Consider the following 27,731-nt stretch of genomic DNA (forward strand, 5'->3'; position numbering starts at 1 on the left):
GAAGTTTTAAGCAAGCAGCATCAAACACCAGGAGTCCCTTTTTCACGATCAAGATCTTATTTCAAAGCCAGTGACAATCGGGAGTGGTGATAATGCTAAGGTCTGGAGACTCATTAACATGGGATATTTTGCCCATAGCCCCAAAGATGCTGTTCCTGATTTTGTTCAACTTATGTGCCTTATGGCAGGCACACAGTATGGTAACCCAGTTCTCAAGTTTAAGAAATGCTTCCTCCACAGGCAGGTTGGAAGGAGGAGTTTGCTCAGGACAATATATCGAAAGGTGTGTCTCAGTGATGGAATGTTCAGTTAATTTCAAGGGCTCTGTAGATTTTATGAAGGTCTTCACTCTGACGAAATTTGTTTTTTGCCCTGACTACAATGGAGCAGGAATGTGGGAGTATGCAGTGGGTCTGTAATTCAGTATGAATAATAGAACTGTAGAACTGGAATGGATCAACTAGTCTAGCCCCCTACAATGCAGGAATAGGCAGCTGCCTCACATGGTGATCAAACCTGCAACCTTGGCATCACCAGCACCACGCTCTAACCAACTGAGCTATCCAGGCATGTGAAGCACCAGTTGTTTGAGCTGGCCTTTCTGTCAATTATGACTGTAGTTTGTGCAATCATTGTGACTTTTTTAAAAAAGGTACTATACTCACACAATTCAACCTGCATGTGGGCTTAGAGATTATTGATTAATGTATGTCCAGGTCCCTACAATCCCGCAACCTGCTACAATCCCTCTGACAGCTCTGTACGCCCCCACAGCTGATCACATGAGGACTGCAGAGCAGATGAACAGAATTAAAATAGACTATTCTCTCACATGCCAGATTACAGTATAGCATTCTCTTACAGGGAAAGAGGCACTTGCTTAGAGGCAGCAGAGCATTCCGGATCTATTTTATTTATTTATATATATGCCATCCTCACACTGAAATACCAGTGATGTAAAATATATAAAAAAACACTGTAAAATATCAATAAAGTGGGCAGGGGCCAGGATGGGGAATAAGCAGCATAGTAAGCAACGGGTCTAAAACCCAGAAATTTGTTGTTGTTTAGTCATTTAGTCGTGTCCGGCTCTTTGTGACCCCATGGACCAGAGCACGCCAGGCACTCCTGTCTTCCACTGCCTCCCGCAGTTTGGTCAAACTCATGCTGGTAGCTTCGAGAACACTATCCAACCATCTCGTCCTCTGTTGTCTCCTTCTCCTTGTGATCTTTCCCAACATCAGGGTCTTTTCCAGGGCGTCTTCTCTTCTCAAAAGAGAACCTGGAGCAGGAACCGGCAAGCCACTCCAGTATCCCTGCCAAGAAAATTCCATGGACAAAGACAACAAACCCAGAAATAGACCACAGCAAACCAAACACCAGCAGCCTGAGCTGTAGCCCTGGAAGTGCTTGCTGAAATAAGTGAGTACTGCTATGTTTTCAACAACAACAATGAAAATGCTTTGGTGCAACCACAAAGAAGGCTCGGTTGTTTCCTTCAGCTATTTCTCAATTGAAGGGACAAGGTGGGGCTGAAACTAGGCTTTCTGTCACCGAGGGCAAAGACCCAGTTTGATACCCCACCCCCCCAGATGCATGTTTGTGTACATACACATACACCCCCAACACATTTATTCATAAAGGGCATAAAAGTAGGCAATATATCATCTGAATACAAAGGAATCCTAAGAAGTACTATGACTGCATGGTCATGCCTGATGATGCACATATGGTTTCCAGTCAACCCTCCATTCAGACACTGACCATCAGCAAGATGGTGGCCTTGTGTACCTTCAGATCATTTTACTACTACCATTTTACAGCAGAGTGAGCTTTACTTAACTCTGCTTATTTCAATGAGTCTATTCTGAGTATGGTTAACACCGGGTATCACCCATGATATATTTTTGATGGTATTTAACTGACATCATAGTTTCTGTTGATCATGTAACACTGAGATTGTGAATGATTGGGGAAGGTCACCTTAAATGGATGTAGTATGGTTACCCACAAGAATGCTATTAGCATTGCAATGCGGTGATGATGAAATTGCAAATCTCAGTTTTAAAGCTCTGTTTAATTCCTCTGTTGCACCCACCCAAAAAGAAAGGCAAGGAAAAGTGGGAAAGAAAGCCTTCACACTGAAATCAGTATAAGTATACCCCCAAAAGAACTGGTCTGGTTTCTTTGTAAATGAGCAGAATGATAGGACCAAGAGAGAGGCAAATTAACCTACAAGGAAACTGACAGCTTTATAACCCATGCCTCTGATTGAAATGTTCGGAAGTCTCCTGGCAATTGTCTCAGACATGCAGGTAGAACAGTGAGTTCGCTTATTATGTGAACTAAAACAATCTGGCTTTCCACAAATGCACCTTGGGCCCAGCTAAGTGTGAAGGTGTAGAAGTGTGTGCCAAACCAAGGGAAAGACCTTATTTACCTGAAATGGTTTGCTATCAAGATTTGAGATCTAAATATGAACAGGGCAAAGATGCCTTAAACCCTTACAGTTCTCATATATGTAGAAACATCTATGGTGGTATCCAGGAGGCAGCGAGTGTATCAAGTCTGAGATAGTTTGGTCCACCCTGATTGATGTGAAGAACAGCATATTGATGACAGAGATGGTAAAATACACTGCGTAATTCTAACATGATCTTCCATCCTTCCTTTTTGCCGCTCTCTCAGTGTCAAAGAGAGGAGAACAGCTCTTTTGCCTCTCACTTGGATGGTGGGCAAAAGTCTGGAGCTGGCCTTCAAAATTTGTTCCCTCACCCCAAGTATAAATTATCAGTTGGATCCAAACTTAGTAATATTTACCAAACTTCAGTAATACTGAAATCTTTTGAACTTGTCCTGATTATTTGAAGTCACATTGATATCATTGTGTCTAATCTGGCTATGGTAGGAAGACAAAACCCAACCATATATATCTAGAGACACACAGACACCCACAATACAGGCTTATGCACAGCTTCCCTCAAGCAACTTCAGTAAGTAAATCTCTTCTTAAATGAATAAATGGGGCCTGTCAGGTCAAACGTTCAGAAAGGTATTGGACTGAGTAGTAATTACAAACCAGAGATATGTTAAATCACCAAAGAATAATTTATTTCCCTAGCAAAATATACCTAGAAGTTTATGGGCTGTGGGGTCATTGTTTCACACCTTCCTTCCAGCTTCTATAATAAATTCTAGTGAAAAATCTACTACTGAGATGTGGAATTTGAAAGTTATCTTCCTGAACATTCCATGTACTTCCTTTTTTCATCCCTCTGGAAAGAAAGGCGGGCCTCTTTTCTTACTGAGAGGCACAGAAGCCATGTCACTTTGTGATATCTTCATAGTTTTTACTGGGAAGTTTTCAGCGTTTTTCTTCGTAGATGCTTTTCTTCATTCCCAGTGTATCATCCTGCTTGATAGCAGCCCTTTGCTGTGTGCTTCTTTTAAGAGCTGGTTGTGGTGGTGGGGGGGGGGGGGGAAGAAAAGACAAATAAAAAAGGGAAATAGTTCAACACATTGTTCAACGATCTTTTAGATTTCACTGAGCAGATGACATGAGTGACAGAAATGGAGAGTGCAGCTTATGAAGGCCTGGCATATAGCAAGCCTGCAGGAAAGGTAAGCACAGCTATCAAACACATTTTGTATAAGTGCTTCTCCGGTTGGAATGATTTTTGAAGTTTTTTAGGCCTGCAGGTTAATGTCCCAGGAACATGTCGATGCGGCTGAGAGGCAAGACCATGAACCTGGAAGATAGAGACGGACAGGTTCTCTGGGGAGCGGAGATGAAGCTAAGCAGGTTAAGAGCCTCACCTGTCACAGGCGAACTACCTTCACAAGAAAGCGGATGTTGAACAAAGACAGGGAGCCGCTGACAAGAATTTCCAAATGTGCAAGGTAAACAAAACAGAAGGAGAGGGCAGAGCGGGGAAGAGGGAAACTCTGGTTTGTAACCCAAGTAGAAAATATTCACCATAAATAGCAGCTCACTTGTAGCAAGACTATATTAAGGCTTGACAAATTCACCTGTCTAGGGCCTCACACACAGCTGATTTATATGACTGGGCAGGTGGAAAAGTGCTGAGCCCTTTTTTTTTCCTTTTTGGCAAAGGAAGTGCAGTTGTTAGTGGAGCAATGCAGAAGAAATGCCATCTCCGACACTGAGACTGAGCGAAGAATGGAAGAGTTCTACAAATTAGCGTTCCCAGATGATGGCATTAAAGTTGCTTAATGCAAAAATCTTGTCCTTTAGATAGTGTACCCGGTACTGATGTACTGATGGATTTAGTTTATTTAGGGCCTCATCATTTTTAGAAAACAGTGCTTTTCTTTTCTCCTTTAAAATGGCTGGGATACCCTTCTTACAGCGGCAGGTGAATGAGTATTGAAATAATCATAATGATGATTATAATATAATATAATGGTTGTTCCTCCTCCTGCCATATGCATCGGTAATGCATATGGTCACACCCACACCATACATTCAAAGCACATTGAAAGCAGATGGCTTCCGCCAAGGAATCCTGGGAACTGTAGTTTGTTAAAGGTACAATCCCTGGGAATGGTAGCTGTGTAAGGGGAGAGCTACAGTTCCCTGGGTCCATTTGGGGAAAGTCATGTGTATTAAATATGCTTTAATTGAATGGTGTTGATCTCACCAAAGAGTACAAAGGGAGGGATGATCAGTTCTGGCAGGCCAGTCCAATTGTAGCAAACAAAGCCACCTGAGGTTTCAAATCATGTCATATAAGATTTCCACCCAAGATTCCAGGAATGGAATTAGGGTAAGTTGTGTTTGAAAGATATTTTCTCTTCACATGGCATGACTCTTCTAACACTCTGCTGAAGCTGGGATAACAGGGAAATGGAGGCTGATAGCAAAGGCCTCATGGGATTTCCTTGGGACTCTTAAAATGAGACATTTGTTCATTGCTTTTTTCCTAATAAGGTAACTCCTGTCTGGAGCTGCAGCCATCCCATTAAGCCAATCACATTCTAATATGCCAAGCTGAACTCAGTAGCCTAAACTGTATTTTATTTTTGTGGCTTATGTGATTCTGCTAGGTAAGCAAGCAAGATTGTTTCGATTATGGGTGTTACATTTTGTTTCAAATTGTGTATGTTTGTGTGTGCATGTTTTACCTGTTAAGTGAAATGGCCAACAGTATCAGCAGGATAAAAAGTTATTTTGTCTCTGACTCATACAGCAGAACTGACAAGCAGACAAACAGAAAATACTTTCGTTGATGTCAGATTGATACTGAAAGATTGTCAGCTACTTTTGTTAGCGTAGGATAGATATCGAAAGGTTGTCGACTTCCATTTAGGCATCCTGGTCTTGGAGAAGGTGTATTTACTATATATGTATGGCCTGAGCCATCCCAAAGACTCAGGGTGAGTAAAAAAAAATGTGAACAAATAAAAATACCTACAATACAGAACAGAATATTCTATAATATCATGTTACTAAGTTGTTCAAATGTCCCTATCTTTTGTTACTTTCTCTTGATGCAGATATATTTCCTAGATCAGCATATAAGATGTCTCTCCCAAATGCCTTGGTAAATGTCCAAAATCCCAGGGAGGAGGGTGGAATGGTAAGAGAAAATAATATATTGTGGGAGGACAAAGATTGATATATGGATGCGGGGGACTGAACCCCTTCAAACTGCACTTTATGTCTCATCAACTATTATGAATCAAGTCCAAACCTTCCAAAATTTCATGCCCAACTCGTAATGGGCTCACCAGAAACCAAAACTCTACACCATCAGACATGCAACCCTTCAATAAATCCCCCACTTTCATCCAAAACTTAACAGTGCTCAATCATTTGAGCTAAAAGCTTTGGAAACTCTCTTTTTTTTTGGGGGGGGGCGCACTCTTCTTAATGGCAGTGGGTACTATATATACACAAGTGGCCAGGCCATAAAATGAGGCATGTGCTGAATCGCTGCACAGGAACACTCCTACTTTGTGACAGTAAGTTTGTGGGAAGGAAGGGGAGGGGAGCTGCCCCAGACAAGCTTCCTTGGAAAGTCCCTCAGCTTTCTCTGAGAAAGCTCAGAAAGTCCAAGCTTAATTATGAGGCGAGTGAGGGAAAAATTTCTCAGTGCTGGTCAGGACTTCCTTTTTTGCTGACTTAATCCTGAGATCCGAAGGACTAGCCCCCAAAGAGAGATCTGACTACACTTCCCCAAAGTGCAGAGGCTTGAATTCTGATGAATCGGCAGTTTGAAGCATTTTATAACTCTGTGGTTATGTCCTTGTTGTGTGGAGAACCACTAAGAAAGTCTCTCTCTGCACCTTTGCTGTCTGAATGTGGGCCTCTAAATCAGCTTATAGTCACAGCACAAATAATGAAAAATGTGGAGAAGAGAAGGGGTTTTCTCCAAGTACTTTCCAGTTGTTGATGACAGGAGCATAGTCAGACCTATGAGCAGCTGAAGTGGATTTCATCATTTTATTGTATCCTGATAGCCCCGTCTCCTTCTTTTAACTCCTGTAGTTCAACAGAGTCCGTCCCTGCAGTTTGCATAAGTTTGCGATATTTTCTCTTTTTTTTGCCAAGGGCATAGCTGTAGCTGAGTGACTTTGTAAAGAATGGTCATTCACCCATCATTCTATTTAGCAGAATCACTCAACAGCATTAAAATGCTGAAGGCATTTTAACTGGTGTGGATATGTTGCTCTTCCTGGGCAGCTTTCATGATCCTGTTAGCTGGCAAGCCTCTTGGTGGGTTGTCTAAAAGGACACTTCTGAGGGAAATTTGTTTTATAAGTAAAAGATGTCTGAAACAGCATAATTATTTGGAATGTTCCTTGTTACTCCCATTCTTTATGTGTCTAATCAGATTTCATTAGCTGGCTTGTCAGCCGAGGGGGTGGGGGGTGGCGGTTCAGAATCGATGCAATGCACATTTTGCAAAGTTTTGAAATATATGTTTGATTTTTGCAGTAACTATGGCAAAGGATGTTGCAAAGAGTTGCAAGGGAGATGTTTCCTAGAATCTGACCTTGTTCATGTCAGTAGGGTAAATGGATTGGCTGATATGCCAGATGAAAACATGTCCAATGGGATCTAGACTGCTAACAGCTGACAAAGAATCAGTAACCACCTGCCTCTTTCTTAGTGGTGCTTTATTAAAAATAATGTTTACTGGTGATGGTGGTAGCCGCACTATAGGATGGGGGATGTATAGCCTCAGGCAGTTACTGGATGAACTGCTGCAATGTCACAGTAAGCTCAAGGAGCCATTCTGCCATTGGCTCAGCTCTTTTGACCCTAGAGAGCAAGTAGGAATGCAAAAGCCTCAGGAACACGAGGCAGAACCAGGGCAGCCTAGAACAGGAAGCTGTTGTTCAACATCTGGGGGCGAACATGGGCTCCCCATCCCTGCTGTCAAACTGCTACTCATGGCTTTGGGATCTGGGTGTGGAAATGAGCCCCTTTGGAGTTAGACTGACCCACACACCAAGGGACGGGGGGGGGGTGTATAGTGAGGCAGGAAGACAGATGGTCTATGTCTCCTTTGTATAAATTTATTTTTAAATAACTTGTTCTGGTGTGCTTCCTCGTTATTATTATTTTTTAAAATCTACATGACATTCTTACTTTAAAAAATTACTACTTACATGTTATTAGACATGGTTATGAGGTGATCTGAGGGCAGGGGCGGAGGAAGGGGGGTGCGGTAGGTGTGTCACTGAGGGGGGGTGACAAAATGCCAGGCGGTACCGCGGGGCCTGCAGCACTCTAGAGCCACGTGTCTCTCCTGGAAGAGATACAGTGGCTAGGGCATGGGCAGGCTCTGTGCTGCCCAAATGGTCCTCCCACTGTCTCCACCCCCCCCCCCAGCTGTAGGGCGGCTGAGTGGGAGGAGGCAGGCAGACTCGGGGGGGGGGGAGAGGAGGCAGGTGCCTGAGTGGCTTCCTCCGCCACTGTCTGAGGACTGCCTTTTAAAATAAATTTCACATTATTATTTTATCAGCCACCACCACCACCAGTAAGACCTGTTCCAAGTGACTAGAAATGCCCCTGAAAGTTATGTCATGACATGTCAACCCGCTAGGGACCTTATGCGGAAAAGAGGTGGCTGGCCCCATCCCTAATCAGGAATGCTTTGCTCAACACCTGGAAAGGTGCAACCAATGGGTCAGGTTCAAACGCCCGTAGGCTGAGGAAAGGTCACAAGGCAGCTTCTGCATTATATAGCGTTTCTGCACGGTCTATAGTATACGTGTTGTAGATTGCCTTTCCACTGAATCTTAATAATAAAAACCGGCCTCAGTTAACCAAGTGACATGTTTCTCTATTCCAGGAATAAATGTAGCCATCCTCTCTTCATTCTATTTTAGTTTTTAAAACAACTTTGATCACAGAAATCATCCAATTCCATCAGTGGTATGTTGCTGGTGATAAGACAATCTCTTCTGTATAACCATGAACACGTTATAGGAGATACATTTCCCTGTTGAATTATAAAATTCATCACATCCTGTAGCTGCTTTCTTTTTTTGCTTTCACTGCATGGCCATAGAGGAACTGCCTAGAATATCAGCAAAAGCACCTGTTGTCTATGAAAAACTATATGGGGATATTGAACTATAAAGCTTAAGGAGGTTAATAAATTAACAACCAATTCCACCAGGGCACATTTCACTCACACAATATGTGGCTCTAAGGCTGCACATGTCCCCTGCCTAATTTTATGCAGCACTTCAGAAACGGTAGGAGCAGCTTTGCCCTCTGGTCCATCTCTGGGGGCCTCACTCTTTTCCCTGTCATATTTGTAGGTGCCAGAGAGAAATGGGGTGAGAAAGAGATGCCATCCTGCAAATACTGCAATAGACTTTTGGTTCTGGTCCCACCCACTGCCACTATGTGGTACCCAACATATTCCCCTTGAGGAAGTGTGGATTTTGACAAAAAATAATGTTCTCCATTCGTGGTTTAGAAGATTGAATTTTGGAGTTATTTGGCCCAATATATGAGATTGTGGAATAAATATTTATCAACGTAATACTGGTATTAGCAATAGGAAGGAATTTCTCTGTTTGTGAGGAGGCCCAAGCTCCAATGACCCTCATTCCTGCTCATAAGAAAGGCTTGCTCAGTTCTGATTTCTGAACTGGGTTCTGATAAAAAGGAGCCAGGTTATTTTCCTATTTCATTTGGAAAAATAACCAGGTTCTGCCAAGTCCAAGTCCAAGCTGAGCCAAGGGGAGACCAGCCATTACTAGTACTGTTGATTTGAATTAGCCTTGATTTGATTGAATCAGCAGAAACATGTTCAACTGGAATGAGACTAGATGCAAGGCATCGTTTTCTTAACTCTGCTGTTCTTATCCATGCTCCTCTGACACATTCTCATTTAATTAGTCTAAGGTAACCTAGTGTATTGGAGTTGGCCATGGAACAATTGGTTGTTGAACTTCAAGTACCATTGAGTCATGGGGTAGCCTTGAGGTACACTTAACGTTTTTTCAATTCATTTCTAGTTTCATTGAATGCAGATTCCCAGGCACACAGATGGAACCAGAATTTGTGACTCAGTCCTTCCATCCTTGAAAATGCCAAGCATGACTACATTCCTAGATCACTGAGAATGATGTGATGATTACAGTGCACATCATTTATCCAAATAGCCTAGAGGGCCATTGGAATAATCAGAAGCTCAGATAAACAGCCATGCTATTTACAAGGGTTTGCCATGAGTCAGGCCACATAGCTGGGGGTAGAGGGGTGTAAAGAGGCAACACAGACACTTGCCTGCAAAAATAAGATATATTCTAGATTTCCCCCCTGTATTTTTATATGGACCAAAATTTTATATTTCTGATTTTTCTCCATATGCTATCTTGCATTATTAAGAAAATGAATACTTTAATGGAGACTATTCCTATAATTGGTGCATATATGTGTATACATCACTTGATTGCTCCATTCTTTTATTATACACCTGGTGATTGGCAGTTGAAGTTACAAGAAGCAAAATTAAAGTCCTGTGCTCACATTTTATCTGCAAGGGCCCATTCAAACATTCAGCATATTGCAACACAAGCCTGGCCATGATTCTCCATACCATGGTACCCCTCAGGTTGGATTTGCTCTTTTGGTTAGAGCTTGGTGCTGATAACGCCAAGTTCATGGGTTCGAGCCCCATTTGGGTCAACTGCATATTCCTGCATTTCAGAGGCCTGGGCTAGATGATCCTCAAACTCTCTTCCAACTCTTCTATTCTAGATTTACGGGTTACTGCAGTGCATTGTACATGGGACTGTCCTTGAAGACTGACTGGAAATGACAATTTGTATAGAATACAGATGTTACACAACTTACTAGGCTGGGTATTGAGATTATATCTCACATGTGCTTAAAGAACAGCACCGGCTCATGGTGTTTCTGTGAGCACAACTGAAGACTGTAACATGGGACTTGAGGCATAGCTTCTGAAGAAATGTCTGCATTCACATCAATCTACCTGTGTGCTAAAATTGTTGTCACAGAAACTTCTCTGGGTGTCTCCTCACCCAGAGAAGAGTTATGGGTGCATAACTACAGAGGGTCTTCCCTGTTGTGATGTCCTATTTGTGGAACTCCCTCTCCAGGAAGCATGTGCCAGGAAGGCCCTTTTAAATTCCCACCTGAAGGGGAATTTTACTGCTGCTTTATCTTCCTGTTTTTATGAATTTCTTGGCTTTTTATTGTATTTTTACCCCTTTTAACATCTGTAAACAATGCTGATAATGGGATTATGAGCACCAGGATAACGAATCCCCTAATAAATATTTATAAAGTGATGAACCCGCAGTGTGAATCAGTCTAGAGGTTTCAGATAACCATAGTTCACAAAAACCTGGTTCATGTTGTAGCTACTCCTATACACATGCTAGCTATTCTTAGCATTTTTAGAGCTGAATGACTTAATCTATTCTCAATTCAACATCTTCTCACTATGTGTTTCCCCAATGATTTACTCGTTAAACTGCTGCACTCTTGTATTTAATGTGCAAGGCTTTGAGGGGATACGGAATTAGCTGTTTCTCTCTGTTTTGCAAAGTTGCATTGTGCATATGGTAACATCATTTGGTAGCATCACTGAAAACTGCCTACTTCCCAGACAAGCACACTGAATCTAGTTTTCCTCCAATTTCCATCTATCACCCTGTGAAAGCTAGCGCAACAGACTGAAAATAGCTTCTCAGCAACTTCAAGTAGAGATTATCTGTGGTGTGTCTTGCGCGTCGGGGAAGTGGGATGCTACTCAAACATGTGATTTTCCTATTGAATGGTTTGACGACCGGGTTGTACCATGGGATAGCTTGCAAGATGACTGGCACAGATATTGTCACCTGAGGTTAGATTACTCAATCTGTAATTAATACAAGCAGTGGCCAAGCTGACCCCATAATATCTGAATAGGCTCAACGGGGCTATTCTCAAGTAAGTGGCATGATAATTGCAGCCCAATATCCTGATCTTATGCACAGATGGCACTCCTGAATGAGTGGACTTCCCTGTTCACTTCAGTGGAGGAGATGAAACACCCACCCATCCTTTTGCATATGCAGAGTTTTCCCTTTTCTTTTTAAATTAATGGGAAAGTCATTGAAGGCAGGGAGAATTGTGTGGATGGTTGGGTCAGGATCTTATATTCATGAGATCTGCAATTCAGTTCAGCCAGAATGTACTTAACTGAAGCCAGTTTAGTTCTATTAGACTCCTGCTCAGTTGGTTTGTAGATCAGATTTTTTTTTAAAAAATTTGTCCTTAATCTGGCAAATGTTCTATTTCCTAGGGGGTCCAGGAAACTTCTCTAGCATTTTGGTATACAGCTTTTTTTTGCTTCCAGAGCCTCCTAAGTCTTCAGTGTGTTCCTAATTTATATGGCAATGCTCCAACTGTTTTACCAGCACCAAGCTCTTTAATAGCATCAAGCACTGGTGTCTCGGCTCTGGAGCAAACAGAATAGTTTGGGTGTGCTTTTGTCTTTGGTGAATGATTTTCTGTTGCGTGGTTATTTGTAATAATGGGCATTCATTATCAAGAGAGAGTCCTTTGCTCAGGAGTCATCATGGGGCATGCTGCAAATGAATCTTGACACGACTTTGCATTTGTGTATTAGGGGCTCATAATGTGCATTTATTTGTGTAATGCAGAATGCAGTTTTTAAAAAACATCAAAGTGCAGATCATACATAGCAGATGCTTCTAAAATATCACATCTTGGCCAATTCTTCTGCGGTTTCCCCCCCTCCAACTTCCAAATATCTTGGTGCACATTTAAAAGGAATAACCTGCCATATTTTATTTAAAACCATAGCCAAGTTTGAACTTACAGAAGCACAAAGAGGAATGGAATGCTCTTTTTATTTTTTTAAAAACAAATAATTCCTGTAACTTTAAATGCTGTAATAGTTTTTATTGTTTTGCTTAAGAAAAAACTATGAAAAATACACTGCTTGAGGTTCCGCCTGGATCAGATTGCTCCTGTGTTATTATACAATGCAGAGTTTATTGCTGCATAAATTCAAGATTGAGTAGTACATATGGTATGCTTGGTTATGTCGTTCTGTATGAAATCTGCAATGCATCCTATATATGCTTACTCAGAAGTAAGTCTTACTGTATTCAGTGGTGTTTATACCTGGATGAATATGTCCAGAATTTCTGTTTGAATTGTTCTAATTTAACAGGATCTTTTTGATACTGCTGAGGGCAGTATTTCTTGCCCACATTGTTATTCTGTTCGTATTCAAAGAACTGTTTAACCTTGTTCTTTTAGCAGTGCTTGGTAATATCTTGCAATACAGAAAGTTCAAAATAATGTATGAGAAGTCATTACTTTTCTCTGTAGTAGAGCATTGTGCGATGCAGAGACCTGAAAATATGATTTCAAGCAACCAGGTAAATAACATTCACATGACCATTATAGCCTTAAACTGTTTTCATGGAATGTCTGTATTTGATTACATTTTGTGAGAGTGAGTTGAGGGTCTGTGCGAAGTAAAACTGAGCATTTTAAAGAAACCTATATTCCTTAAAGTTGCCTCTATAGTTATAGAGGAGAAAAGCAGAAATTTGTTCAGTGTATTGTAAAAGGTGGGTGGGTTTCATGGTGATATTAGGAGGGGGAAATAGTTAATTTGATTAGCAAAGACTAGAAATATTATGGAAAAGTTTACTGTATGGAACACAGAATGAACCATAATATTCCTATATTTGTATATAAGCTGGTAATAAGGGCCGTGAAATCCCAATCAGTTGCCTTATAAATATTACCTAATGTATTGTAATACATATTATTATTATTATTATTATGTCTCTTTTTGCCATTGGTTCTGTGCATGATAATGTAATAAATGTGCCGGTGAGTTTCCTCCTTGCTTTCTTTCCCTTCCCTTCCCCTCTCCATGCTTCTAAAGCCCTGCACTTCAGTGTATTTTATTTATTCAGAGTACAGCTCTTGGCCTGCTTAACCAATCAGAGAGGCTTTAAGGGCCCAGGACTAGCCATGGTGCTGAGCTCCAAATGTGATTCCAACCCTGACAGGAGGATTATAGGAAACAGATGACTTACGCTTCTAATTTGTGGCCTTAAATTGCAAACAGAATTTCAGGAGTCGAGCAGAGTAATAAATGGCAATAGAGAAAGCCACACACAGCCAAATCAGTATGTGGTGGTTGTAGGTTAAACTAAATAGGAAGAGACAGGTTATGATGGTTTAGTGTATTACAGAGAAGAAAGTCTTAAATTACTAGTGCTGAGAGGTATTGCACTATAGCAGACAGTATTCCATTGTATAGTCTGCAGATAGCATGAGCAGAACAATAAAAAGGCAGGTTTAGCAGAAAACCTGTTGCTGGACAAATCTTTCTCCTTACCTAGAAAAGAAAAGCTGTGTTTTATGTTTGCTTTGACCTTAACTATATGTTGGCCTCTTAACATCTGTTTTCTACTGTTGCCGTTTTTCACACCAAATTAACTGTCAGGGAGTCAGATAAAATAAGTTTAAAATACTTCCAAATTATTATTTTTTTTATTTTTCACGATGGCCAATAATACTGCCCCCCATTTCCCCTCTTTATCTCAAACTGTATGAAAAAAATAATCAACAAACTTACACCAGATTTCTTTCTGATAGAAGGCATAATGTCATTGTGATTCTAGCACACCATACTCTGACATAACATTGCAGGAGATGAATCCTGGTATACTCCATATTGCTGGAAGATAGTGTAGTTACAGTAATTCATTGTTTGCTAACTAGGACAGTTTCTGAATGATTCTCCCCCCCCCCCAAAAAAAGCCACCACAAAATGTTTCAGGAAATTTTAAAAAAGGGAATTTGCAAATTTCTTTTTTAAAATGTTATTTATGATTTTCATTTATAACAAATATACATTTCAGCAACACACACACACACACACAATTCTTATATACCAATCTTTGACTTCCTCCTCCCTCTTTTTGTGGCGCTATAAATTTGTTTGCTTTCTTTACCCCTGCATATCCCAATTAACTCTATTCTTTTTCTCATCTATTTCCTATACAATTTAGAAACTGAAAGTTTTTTACAACACAGTGGTACCTCGGGTTAAGTACTTAATTCGTTCTGGAGGTCCATTCTTAACCTGAAACTGTTCTTAACCTGAAGCACCATTTTAGCTAATGGAGCCTCCCGCTGCCGCCGTGCCACTGCTGCGCGATTTCTGTTCTCATCCTGAAGCAAAGTTCTTAACCCGAGGTACTATTTCTGGGTTAGCGGAGTCTGTAACCTGAAGCATATGTAACCTGAAGCATATGCAACCCGAGGTACCACTGTAATCCTGCTAATGTCTTAATTTGTTTGTAAATATTCAATAAACAATTTCCATTCCTTATTAAAAGTTTTGTTGTCTTGATTTCTCATTCTTCCGATAAGTTTTGCCATTTCTGTATATTCCATTAATTTCTGTAGCCATTCTTCTCTCATTGGGACTTTGTCTTCTTTCCATTTTGCGGCAAATATCATTCTTGCAGCGGTAGTTGCAGGGAATTCACAAATTTCATGATCTAACAGGACCAAAGTGATTCTTTTTCATGGGTGTTTCCAGATTGGGTCAGGGCTTCTTATGCATAGCAGCCCCCCCCCCCCCCAGTGTCTGCACTATATTGTTGGCTTCAAAATGCCTGCTCTCCCAATTTATCTGAATTTATGCCTTCAGGGGGAAAATCCAGTAATACAGACATGCTACCAATGACCTGTTTCTGATTATATCAACAACCTTGTTGCAAATTAAGCTCCTCTCTGGAAGCACCCCAGAACTACTGGATCACATGGTTTTCTTGGAGCATCTGAATTTGGGCAGCCCAGTTTCGCGCCACTTCATTACCTAGAGCTTGCAGTGAAGTGCATCACAGCCAACAAAAGGGGTCTTTATTTCTTTTGCCAACATTTATATTCTTCCCCTTCAATGTCAGTTGGCATTTCCAGGGTGGCAAAGGGAGATGAGGAGCAACAATAGCAGGAAGTGATCAGTTTGACTTTTCCTATAGAGGCACTTAAATTACAGAGGCTGCAGTTCTATACCTACTGACATGGGATTAAGCCTCATTAAGGAAAGGGGAGTTTACTTCTGAGTAGACATGTACAGGATTGTGCAGTTACAGGATCAGTCCTTTGTTTATTTACTCAGAAATATGTCCTACTGGATATAATGTACCTGACTTCTCAGTAAATGTGCCTACGACTGCAGACGTGGCTCTTTACTCAGTGTTAATGCTGATTTCACACAAGCCTTGTGCAATAGTAAAAAGATTTAGCAACAGTGAAGTCTGCCTTAGGTTCTCAATTTACAGGTGTGATAGTCCCTCCCCCCCTTCACTACAGCAGTTACACACTTTTGTGTTTGCAATCTCTTAGGAAGGAGAGGAGAAATACCAACCCCAAATACTAATGAGCTACTGAGTTGCTGTCTAATGATTTCTAATAAAGAGATAATTGTCTTGAAAAAGACAAATGTTCAAAATACAATGATAAGGTTGGTGGGTGGAGAGAACAATTCTTTGCTTCAAAGCAATGCTTGAATATATTGTGGCATATAAGGCTTAAAGATGCGTATATTTAATCCTCGAGCCATGTAATGGCATTTTCTTGGTCAGATAATTCATCATGTTAAAAACTTTAGTCATTGGAAGCGCTGTGTTTTATTTCAAGCATCAAAGCCCACTTACATCAGAATGAACGAAAAGTGTTGTCATTGCCAAATGGTTATTGTTTTAAGCAGGTCTGTTGATTATCATTGGAAATGACTTGCTAAATACATTTTGATTAATCGCTTGCAAAAATTATGCTTGTTAGAGCTGCTTTCTATTCTGTTCTCAGCGTAGGTTATATAGCTTGCTTCCTTTACAACTGGGATGCGTAAGCCACCCCTCCCCCGCTCTTTAAAGTTACCAGGTGAGAAAGGAAAACAAATCTTAGTCTAAAGCTTTTGTCTAAAAACCCTGGTTCCCTTTGTAAACACACACACACACACAATTATTGTCTGTGCCATACAGGAAAGAATGGAGCCTATATATCAGACCTGGACATTTTCCGACAGGAGATGGCTTTTGTTTTTGCACCCCGTCAACACCGATCACCTAATTAAATCTGATATCTCTGGCTGCCACAAAATAATTTGTTAATAGTTCTTTGGGAATTTACTTAATGAGTTTAGATGTCTTTTGTATGGTACATGTGGGGGCATTTTGGAAAATGGAGCTGAGCGGGGGAAATGGGGGCAAAGCAAAGAGGAGTTCAAAACAAAACAAAACAAAACACCCCCCCCCTCCACCACCCTCCTGATACAACCAAGCCAGACGCGGTAGGTGTAGTTTGAACACATATGCTTGTGGACTGTAGTCATTCATTAGCAGAGAACAGAAAGCAGTTCTGAAAACAACACACAAAAACCTTCCCTATCAAATCCAGCCGTGGACATCTGTCAGGGATTCACATGCTACACCTTGATCAAGCCGAGACGGTGGCACCATTTTCTTTAACAAACACCAGAAGCCTTCCTTGAGCCTTTATTTTAACATTTTCTCAGGGGTTAGATTCCCTTTCTTCTCCTGCTCTGTGGAGAGTAAAAGGAGCTTGTTAACTTGCTTAGATATTTTGACTGCTGATGCACTCCGGCCACTTGCCTGTGGTAACAGTGTCAAAGCGTTACTGGGGATAATTGCTATATTTGCAGTCCGATGAGTGCCTGGACTTGGCTGCGTGTGCAAGCGGCTAAAACAGAAAAAGGGCAAAGGAGAGAGTTCTGTGAATCGCCTTCCATGCTTTCCCAGTGCCTCGTTCGTGTGAACAAATGTCAAATTAATTCAAACTTTGAGCGGGGAAAAGAAGGTGGGAGGTTATAAAGAAGAACTTCAAAGTATAGTCCGTACCTCAACCTGCATTGCTTAAGGATTGGCCAAAATACAGATCTATTTTGTTGGGTTGATGGCAGTGTTTTATAGGCCCATCTAGAATGGCAATACCACTTTTACCTGACATGCCCCACACCTCATGGATCCTGGGAAATGAGGTCTGGTGAACTTTTTGTTACCGATTCCATGCTGCAGCTCCCATTACTCTTGGGGAGGGGGGCAGGGAGGGAATACCTATTAAACTAGTTTAACCCTGTAATAGAGATAAGGCCTACATATGAGGAACAAGTCTGTGGAAGAAGATAGAAGGGTTTTCTCGATCAGTGGGCTGTAGACTGAGGGCAGAATGAGCTAGAACAGACCTGTCCAGCTTGCGACCTACTCATATAAATGGAGTTCACCAGCCATGCATTGTTTTTTCTTCTTCTTTCCCTGAGGACTATTGCAATCTTGCTGTCTTTCTGATCAACCAACTGCTGGCAGACGAACAGGAACTGCTGGGTCTGTGTTTCACTTGTGACTGATGGGTTCCAGAATCTGTGGCCAGTGCTTGAGCCAAGAGCGAAGGAACGTGCTATGGCATGATGTTTTCTGTTCATGTGCACCTTCGTGGCATTTGCTCTCCTCCTGGCCCGCCCAGGAAGGAAGGACTGAATGAGGAACCCAAAACCAAGAAGCTAACTCAGAGCAAACTGTCCTGATCAAACAGATATTCATGGAGGTGGAGCTTAAGAAGAAATGAAAGACTGTAGAGAGTTCTAGGCAGGAGAAATGTCCACCCTGCATTTAGTTGTGCCCAACTTCTTCTCCGTTGGAGGGGCTGGTACTTTATCTTTCCCCAGATGGCTCCTCCTTTTATGAAAAGATGGATAAAACCTCTTGGCAGTGTGAGACCAGGCCCTTAGTTTTTCTGTGAGCGACCGGTTGCAGCTTAGATGTCCGTAACAAAAAACCAAACCAAAACCCTCCTAGAATCTCTGGTAAACATTTCCTGTTGCTATACATGCCCAGCCCACAACAGTAGTCTTGGTGTGTGTTTGACAAAACACAGCTATTCCCATAATGTCACATTGTGCAATATAACATATTTTCTCTTCTCATAGAAGTGTGAGAAAAGTTGCCTAAGAAAGATGTCTGCGCTGGAGCAGTTTCTAGGCCTTCAGTAAAATCACATGACCCTCATTCTGGTCAAAGAATGTTTTCTTCCCATTGTTGTTGTTGTTGTTGTTGCTTAAACTAGAACACCCAAGGTCCATCAACTTGACCCAAGTGCAAGATTGTGGCTCAGAGTCCTGGACGTGCACTTGCAATTAAGGAACAGCTTGCACTGAAGTACACACTCAGCCCAGCATTTTGTTTTTGATACCAGAAATGAGCTCACAATACCGACTTGCAAAAATCCGCACTGCGTTTTCTTTCCACCTTTCTTGCTTTCAGGAGCCTAATTTAGATGAGGAAAGCCCTTTGTTGCTGCAGTTTTTAAACAACAGAGAGTGAGAGGAGTGAGAGTCACCCAGAGCATTCCTGGTAGATCGAAAGCTATCTTCTACCCAGACTTTCTCTATGGAACTTGGACACAAGGGTACAACTTTGAAACTCTATGAATTTGGACCTGGGGAGCTTTGAACCACCTTTGAGCTCATCACACCACATAAGCGATTAGAGAACTGGGCCAAAAGTTATTCATAAGACCATCTCTCCATTTTAAACTTAGAACACGTGCTGTAAAACATTTGAGCGCCCCTAATTAAGAAGTAACTAGAGAGTATTAAAAATATTAGTTACATTGTCAATTGTGTCACAAGTCATATACAGTATAGATTGCATCTGACAATTTTTTGATGGCCCTTCATTTAGTAAAGATGTGAATAATTTATAGATGCTCTTATGACATCCATTTTCCGAATGGAAATTGAGAATATAATGGAATTTAATGTTATTAATATGCAATAACAAATGGCAACTTAAGGAAAGATCGGTTATAAAATATACCTTCATGATAAGAATTGCATTCACGGCTTGCTGTGCAATTAATTTCTTTTTCTTTCTTCATCAGGAAAGCCAGAATACATTTTTTTAAAGAATTCTGTTCAAAGAAGTCCATACTTTATAGCATGATGCTTGTGGATTATGTCACTATGAGCAATATATATAGACCCGATATGGCTATTGTAGTGCACCTATGCACTTGAAGCAAGGAGTCTTATTTTACTTATTTAATCAGGATATTTATAAATCACCCTTCCCACGGTGATGTACAACAAACATGCACGTAACATAAAACAAGGATTGTTTTTTTTTTTAAAAAGTGAATATTTCAACATGGTTAACAAAGGCAATTTTACTTGTTTTATTAAGATACTGAAATATTTATTATTAATGTAAATCTCTCTCTTGGAACGTGAGGTGTGCCACCATATGACAGTAATGCCAACAAATGGCCATAGTTGCATGGGTGTGCATGTATAACATGTATATTGCATGACAGTTGGTTCAACTCATTTCAACCCTCATTAGGGACACCTTAGGCAGGTAAAGGAAAGGGTAGAGCTGTTGGAACTGTTAATAGTTTTCTATAGCTCATTTCCAAGTATGCTGGAGCTTCCTACAAAAGTACTCAAATAGAAAAGTCAGCTGCTGAGCAAACACTCGCCCCCCACCCCAGCCTTCCACATCCATGTGATATTTTAAAAATTATGCCCTTTTGAGGGGTCAAAAATTTGTGCTGGGTTTATCCCATTATCATTTTTCCCTGCTACACACAGAAGAAAAACCCAAATAGAACCAAGGGAGGGCTGCAGGCAATGACAAGGCATTAAAACATAATGGGCCCGATCTTTAGCTGGTGTAAATCAATGCAGCTCCAACGCTGTCAGTTGAGGATCCAGCTCAGGAGGTCAAATTGAGCATACGAGACCTCCTGACCTCCCCAAATAAATCTCTCCGAAGCCCTCTTCACCTTCTCTAGTCAGCTCAGAAACCCTGAGAGAGGGATTCAGTTTGCAACACTCTCCCCTGGAGGCAATTCCCCATTTCCTGTACTACAGCCCAATTTTTCTATCCTCCTGGGTGGTAAAGACAAGGAAGTATAGAATACAGCAATTTCACAGGAGCAGGAGTCGTAGCCAGGAAGCTCTCAGGGAAATGGATGCATCCTGCCTTTTTACTGTTGCTCGTAGCAAAGGCTTCAGTGCGCTCCTTTTCTAATGCAAAGTGAAGTCTACTTTGTTTTTCCGCCTCCAGAAACCTTGTGAAGATGGCTGATGCAGGATGATGTGCATTTTACCTGGCAGCCAGGAGTGTTTGTTTAATACGGGATATTATTTTGAATCTGGCAAGATGCTGAATGCTAATGCTCAGCATGCTAATGACTGCCCTCTGCTCTCACGGAAACCATTAGGTACGGAGGGACTTTCGACACATGGCTGAATAGACCTCAGAGCAATATGTCAGCTGCCATGAGGGGGAGAAAAGAAATCCAGCTGGGGTTTTGTAGCTCACTCTGTTATCCAGTAGAGATTCACCTCCATAACAATTAGAGTCCTGGTTATAGAGAATTGTCCACAGCCAGCCCTACCATTAAGCAAAGTGAAGTGGCTGCCTCAGGCAGTAGATGCTGTGCTGAAGGACAGCCCTGTATGTGTCATGGGGCCTGTCCTAGGCTCCCTAAGCTAACCTGCTGCCCTCAGGTGGATGCTGACAGCGCTGTCCTCCTCCTATTTCAGTAATGTTCACCATTCCTACATGACAAATGCCAAACCACCACCCACCATGGAAGCAGTGTAGGGTAGGTGAGGGAACTTACTCAGTTTGGATGATGGGGGAGGGGAATCCTGAAGGAGCGTCTCCACCCCCATCGTTCAGCCCGGACACTGAGGTCCAGAGCCGAGGGCATTTTGGCGGTTCCCTCCCTGCAAGAAGTGAGGCTACAGGGAATCAGGCAGAGGGCCTTCTCAGTGCTGGCGCCCCCCTGTGGAACACCCTCCCATCAGATGTCAACTTTTAGAAGACATCTGAAGGCAGTCCTGTTTAAGGAAGTTTTTAATGCTTAATATTTGGTTGGAAGCCGCCCAGTTTAGTCGTGTCCGACTCTTTGTGACCCCATGGACCAGAGCACGCCAGGCACTTCTGTCTTCCACTGTCTCCCGCAGTTTGGTCAGACTCATGTTTGTAGCTTCTAGAACACTGTCCAACCATCTTGTCCTCTGTCGTCCCCTTCTCCTTGTGCCCTCAATCTTTCCCAACATCAGGGTCTTTTCCAGGGAGTCTTCTCTTCTCATGAGGTGGCCAAAGTACTGGAGCCTCAGCTTCATGATCTGTCCTTCCAGTGAGCACTCAGGGCTGATTTCCTTAAGAATGGATGCGTTTGATCTTCTTGCAGTCCATGGGACTCTCAAGAGTCTCCTCCAGCACAATAATTCAAAAGCATCAATTCTTCGGTGATCAGCCTTCTTTATGGTCCAGCTCTCACTTCCATACATCACTACTGGACATGGGTGGGGTATAAATTTATTATTATTATTATTATTATTATTATTATTATTATTATTATACCTGACCCTAATGTGATCTTAGAATGCAACTTGAGAATGAGTGGGCAGGCAGGGACAAAGTGGGCTGGCTTGGGGCAGGCATGGTATTTTGTAGTCTACAAAAGTGTAGAGCCAGTGTGGTGTAATGGTTAAGAGCAGTAGACTTGTGATCTGGGGAACCGGGTTCGATTCCCCGCTCCTCCACATGCAGCTGCTGGGTGACCTTGGGCTAGTCACACTTCTCTCAAGTCTCTCAGCCTCACTCACCTCACAGAGTGTTTGTTGTGGGGGATGAAGGGAAAGGAGAATGTTAGCCACTTTGAGACTCCTTCAGGTAGTGATAAAGTGGGATATCAAATCCAAACTCTTCAAATCCAAACTCTTCTACTTTGTAGTCTACAAGGCTCTGCCACCCCACTGGAGTATCATGTGTCATGTGCACACACACGCTGACATGCCTCACTTATGTCCAGGGCTGGATGCAGTGCTGCATCCTGCACAAACTGTACACTAGGGCCTATAGATTTCAGTAGATGGAGTTGCGTCCCACACAAGTTCCTGTGTATGAAGGGAACACTGCAGCGCTCAACAGAATCCATTTGTCCCCTTCCTTTCCCCAAGCACCTCTCTGGGTATCTCTCATGTCAACCTCTCTTGCTGAGATCTTAAATTATCCTTATCCTTCTGAAAGCTATACTTCTTAATGGTGATCGTTTGGATTTTTACAACTGATTGAAGCGAACAGAATACAGTTCTCAACAGCTATTAAGGGAAGTCCTTCTTTGCTTGGCAAATGCTTATTGAGTTGAGGAACAAAGCTGTGAGCCTATTATGTGAAACTGTAATGCGAGATCCATTGTTTGAAGGTTTACTGTTGTCCTTTCTCTTTTTTTCTTTCCTCCCCCCCCCCTTTTTGCCTGAGCAGGATGTGAATATCTCTGGTGGATGGAGGTTAGCTAAGTAAGTCATGCATAGATGGAATTTATTAAGTTTGCACGGTAGTGACAGCTGTGAGTGGGAACAGTAACTCCAAGTGTGCCAAGGGCTTGAAGAGAAAGAATTTTCATATGTGTGTCTTAAAGGAAAACTGCAGCGTAATTACGAAAGCTGTCCTAACCACTGCATCCAATTACAGAGGGAATTCGCTAAATATGATTTTAAAATTGTAATAATTTGACAGAAGGCTGCCATTTTGAGTCTCAGGAGGCAGATTAGGACAGAGGAAAGTCAAGTTTCATTAAGAACCACTGGAAATCAGACAATTTAAGGTAAATTCATTTAATTAGAGATACATATAGCACTGTCTGTATAATCAAATAGCTGCTTTAAGAACTCTGTTAAAGGAACTAATGCGGCTTCTTTTGAATATGGAATTTCCCACGTAATACTTTGGAAATGTAGTCTTGTAGCAGAAATGTTCCCCCTCCTTAATACACTCTGCCTCTCACAATGACAGTGACTCTGACAGGAATATCATTTTAAAACATGTTTTCCTTTAGTAAAAGGATGGTTCTGTCCATGAGGTTTGATCCAACAAAACAGACAGATAAAGTTCATCTCCTACTTTAGGATGCTCTTAACTAGCCTACGAAGGCTTTCCCTCCAGCCTCTTGCTCTTTGCTGATGTAACTAAGAACATGTACAGGTAGGAGACAAAGTGCCTTATGCCAGCATGAATCCTCCTTTGACTTGTGTGTATTTATTAGAATGTGCGTAGAATGTTTGCAATGGGGGACAATAGCAATCTGAACTGAGAAGACCGCCAGGCAAAAGGCCACACACCACGATGAATGTGGATGCCTGCTGGAACAATGATGCATAGGAGCCAAAGTTGAGGTGGGCTGAGAGGGAGGGCAGGAATACAGGGGGTCTCTGTTTCTGTAGCAATGCAGCTACATCAGGCATAGGCAAACTTGGCCCTCCAGATGTTTTGGGGCTACAATTCCCATCATCCCTGAACACTGGTCCTGTTAGCTGGGGATGATGTGAGTTGTAGTCTGAAAACATCTGGAGGGCCAAGTTTGCCTATGCCTGAGCTACATCCTCTCCTGTGGGGGGGGAATGAAGAGGAGGCGGGGTTTCTGTCCAGTATGTGGCCAGATCATCATCACCCAGCCAGTGGCAAAGGAGGACCAGCGCAAAGGTTCTGTAGCGATGCAGAGGAAGAGAAAATTGAAGGCAGAAGAGAGATAAGATAGAGGGGATAATGCAGGGGTCAGCAAACTTCTTCAGCAGAGGGCTGGTCCACTGTCCCTCAGACCTTGTGTGGGGCAGGACTATATTTTGAAAAAACAATGACGAGTGAATTCCTATGCCCCACAAATAACCCAGAGATGGGCACGTTCTACTCATGTAAAACCATGCTGATTCCTGGACCAGATTTAGAAGGCAATTGGGCCAGATCCAGTCCCCAGGCCTTAGTTTGCCTACCCATGGGATAACAGATCCTATAGACCCTTGCTTCTCACATCTGAGACCCAAGCTAAGTTGGCAGCAGTGGAGGACACCCATCAGTCCTTTCCTGCCATAATCATTCCTGATTATGAGTAGAGTGTCCTCCGCACCTATAGCTCTATAGGCTTTTGACACCCATTTGCATAGGTTGGGCAGGGAGTCTGCTGTTTCAGAGTCCTTCTTTTGCACACCTTCATGCAGCCATCTTGATGAAGCTGCCCCACCCTTGAAGGAGCAGGAAACAAAACTGCAACCCACTGTGAAGAGGAGAAGGGGTCAGTGGGCAGGGGGAGAAGGGCTAGTAACGAGGCACAGCAGAGTTATCTTAGATGGCTGAATCATGGGACTTTTATCAGAGCAGGAGTGATGACATCATCTGCCAGAGTATAATTGATGGACACTCCTTGTTCTGGCAAGCAGCTGAGGTGATAATGAGGCTTTCACGTTTGTTTGTGAGAACATAGAGGGAGTCATAGAAGAAGAAAAATAAGCAGAGGCTGGATACTTCTTTCCTTTTGTTCTATGGTGTTCTTACTTCATTCCAGCAGTTTAAATGATAACACTTCCTTGCAAGACTGTTTTTATTTCATCTGACTGAAAATCTTTTGTGTTTTCCAAGTTAAATCTATACAACTGAAAGTAAGCACCACTGAGCTTAATGGAGCTTAACCCCCAGAATTTATGTATTGGATTGCATCCAGGCTAATACAAATACTTTTCTGTATACTGCTGCTCTTTGGTAGATAGGTATACGCATGTGTAATAATGGATCAGCATACCTATCTTAGGGCGTGACTCTGGGGGACGAGGTCCCACACTTCAAAGCTTACCACTACACCCTTAGTCTCTATGTGCTAAGGCAACTTCCTCTGTTGTAATTCTCTGCACCCTTGCCAGACTACAGTTCTCTGGATTCTTTTTGGAAGTGGCAAATGTCTGTGGTTTCGATATACCCATCCCTGCTGAACCCTCTTCCATGTGCCCTCTTTTAAAACAGATGTGTATCAAAGAGCTGATGCATTGTACCTAGTCACTACAGTTGTTCACTTTGTGCACTTGAAGGTGTGAATGACAGGAAGGATATACCATTTATGAATGAACTTCAGCCATAATTCTTCTTTTCTTTTTGTCTGATAATTTTGGAATGGCATCCTGCTCTTCTCACTTAGTCTTGGCTTGTTTTAGAGAGCTCTCGGTAAAGAATTAAATTATTTCTGATTTTGCAGAGCTCTTTAGGTGGCATCTTTTAATTTTCACCTTTTCCGGGACTTTTGTTGCAACCCAAGATTTAACATGCAGCAGGTTAATTCCACGGTTTTTAATGAAGCACTTCATTCTCTCCCCTTTTTGGTTGTTAGACCACATGGGATACGTTCCCTTGATGTGTGGGGAGTTCTGATTAGATGAAAACATACCTCTGAGGAAGCTCACATTATCGCACATGAAACAACAGAAAGGGAAGGGGGAACGATGTGTAGAATCATGTAAAAATAATGGTTGTTAATCAAATTTTCCCTTAATCATTCTCCAGCATCGCTGTGGTAGCAAAGGTGGTCAGAAGGCATGCCAGGATATCCAGGCTGACATGAGATGGAACAAATAACAAGAAAAGGAGCCTCCAAGGAAGCTTGCATTACCACACAGACATTACTTCATATACAGAATTTGAGTCTCCTTGGTTTCTTCCAATTCTGAGGAGGTGTGTGCCATTATACAACATTTTTGGAAGTTGCCAGTATGGATACAATCTCAGAAGTGTGTGTGATGAAGTTGATTATGAGCCTCTACTTCAGGGGTGGGAAACTTCAGACTCTACCTGGTCCTTGGAATTTTCCTTCCACCACTCCCGTTCCCAAGATATGCCCTTCATTACTTCTGCTTTCCACCCTTCTTGAATGGTTTTGCCTCATAGGAATGTGTCCCTGAACTCTGATGATGCTTCCAGCTTGTGTGGGTGGAGCATAGAGTGAAGTGTGTGTAGAAATGAATTAGTGGTTCAGACATATATCCAATGCTCCAACTACTTTTGCCTCTGGTCTGGTCCAATGCAACATTGGCATGTTGTGGTCCTTGAAGGTTTCTTAGAAGAGATTGTGACTCTCAGCTTGAAGAACGTTCTCCGCCCCATACTGTCACCTTCCCCTGCCTGTCATTAACAATGCTATGTCTCTATGTTAAGAGGAGCTGTGGCAATAGTCTTGTTTAAAATTGACCCCATCCATTAACTCAGTGGGTAGCCTTGTGGAATGCAAGTGCCTTTCGACTTCATTCCCTCATCTATCGTACAGAGTCCACCATAATGACTTAATTTACAGGACTACTGTGAGAAATATTCCAAATAAGCATGAACTTTTTTTTTACTATTTGACGTTCGCATAGCACTTTCCCCTAACTTTATGTAACTTTGCAAAAATCCTTACAATTGAAGTGCATGTGATTAGAGAACCTCCAAGTGTCTTTGTATCTCCAAAGTGATATATCATGACTTTCAGCTGTGCCTCTGCACTGCTTTTTAAAAATACCTACATGGGTCTTTATGTGCAGACAATGTCTTATGTCCAGACAGTATGGAGTACCTTGGACTCCCTCATGTAGTTCAATACTTTCTCATTATTTTCCCAAGTTGAATTGCTACCTCTCCAAAGAAGAATACTTTAGTAGATAGTGATAAGATTGTACCATATCATGCCTTCACAAAAGCAAATAATGTTAACTCCTGGTACCATGGGTGAGAATTAAAACTGGATTATTATTTTTTGCCATGTGAGATCCACGTTCCTTCTAGCTGTTGGAGGACTGTCAATACATACTCCATGGGAACCATCCCATAGTGAGTCTACTGTTCATTGCAACAGGTCCAAGGGGCTCTTGATGCTGGGCTCTCTGTTGGGGTTTTGGCCTTTGGCAGATGACCAGCCCTGCTGACCCTTCACACGAGCCCTGTGTGAGAAGGATTACTTTTGAAAGTAGCTCTATGGATTGAGCTATGCACATTTCTCACTAACGCCATATACCAAGGGGGAGTGAGATGGAAACACCCCAAACCATACTTTCTCTGTGAGCAAAAGAACCAAGGCCACATTATCTTGCTCCAATTAAATTATGTTTTCCCACAGAATGTTAGCTTCAGGGTAGTCTTCTGAGGCACTTGACGTACTTCATCTTAATTTCTGGGTAATGTGGTGCTGACAATCATTTAAGACAATGTAGCTGATAGGCCAGTCTCCCCCAACCTCCAAAAAATGTTTTTTCCCTAGCATATCCTGGTGACACTTTTCTGAGATGGATGTCTTCCGCAGAATTTGATTAATGTAATGCAATAAAAGAGATGTGCACTAA

General features: G+C 42.0%; 1 long non-coding RNA gene across 1 annotated transcript; it reads left to right on the forward strand.

Annotated features, from left to right (window-relative positions):
- The first annotated feature begins 1,064 nt into the window (after positions 1-1,064).
- LOC114604912 (uncharacterized) lies at positions 1,065-27,731 on the forward strand. Its single transcript, XR_003708456.2, has 3 exons — positions 1,065-1,422; positions 3,539-3,900; positions 25,924-27,731. It is a non-coding gene; the product is annotated as an uncharacterized LOC114604912 (long non-coding RNA).

Source organism: Podarcis muralis, chromosome 1 (assembly GCF_964188315.1).
Source record: "Podarcis muralis chromosome 1, rPodMur119.hap1.1, whole genome shotgun sequence".
Taxonomy (NCBI): Eukaryota; Metazoa; Chordata; class Lepidosauria; order Squamata; family Lacertidae; genus Podarcis; species Podarcis muralis.